Genomic DNA, 982 nt, shown 5'->3' with positions numbered 1-982 from the left:
TTAATGAGCTGACCAGTCTGACCAGAGTGGAGTAAGAAAGAAAGCGAGCTCAGAGAGGTGGTACTTGAGAGGCAAGTGGTGCTTGAGAGATGGAGCTTGGAGGGCCTTGTAGGTTATCGAAATACAAGACCTTAACTCCCTCTAAGATGGGAAAAAGTGAAGAGTCATGAGCAGATGGGTAATTGGTGTGTGCACATGCGTACTCAGTCATGTCCACCTCTTTGGGACCCTGTGTACTGTAGCCCCAGGCTCCTCTGTCCATGACATTTCCCAGGCAAGAATACTGGAGTGGGTTGTCATGCCCTCCTCCATGGGATCTTCCTGACCCAGGGATCAAATCCGTGTCTCCTTCATCTCCTGCACTTGGCAGGTGGGTTCTTTACTGCTGAGGCACCCAGGAAGTGACTGGGTGACGATGAGCACCCACTATGTGACAGACACCTTTGTAGGCGCAGGCAGGAGATTAAATCAGGCAGTTAAAGTCTCCATTCCCATAAGGATTCCATTCTGTTGGAGAAGATGGTCAATATACAAGTAAAGAATAAATGAACAGCCGACTTCAGATAGTGAGAGACATCAATAACTAAAAGTAAAAGATGATGTGATAGGAGGGACAAGGTAGCATATTTAAATATTAAGGGAATGTCCTTCTCAGGCAATGATGTATCAGCTGAAACCAAAATGTCCAGAAGGAGACAGCCACATGTGGTGCATGGCCCTCCCTTGGGGACAGGCATGGGACCCCACTTGAGTGTCAAGGTTTTTATTTGTAATCTGCAAGGGAAGAAAATGAAGCTGAGACAAATGCACAGTGCAGCTTTCTCTCACCTGTGAAAAGATATGTTGCTGTAGTTGTTCTCTTGCTAGGTCATGCAACCCCATGAACTGCAGGATGTCAGGCTCCTCTGTCCTCCACTACCTCCCATAGTTTGCTCAAATTCATGTCCATTGAGTCCGTAATGCCATTTAATCATCTCATCCT

The sequence above is a fragment of the Bubalus bubalis genome, chromosome 2, assembly GCF_019923935.1.
Source record: "Bubalus bubalis isolate 160015118507 breed Murrah chromosome 2, NDDB_SH_1, whole genome shotgun sequence".
Classification (NCBI taxonomy): domain Eukaryota; kingdom Metazoa; phylum Chordata; class Mammalia; order Artiodactyla; family Bovidae; genus Bubalus; species Bubalus bubalis.
Note: the sequence above shows the minus strand (reverse complement) of the source record.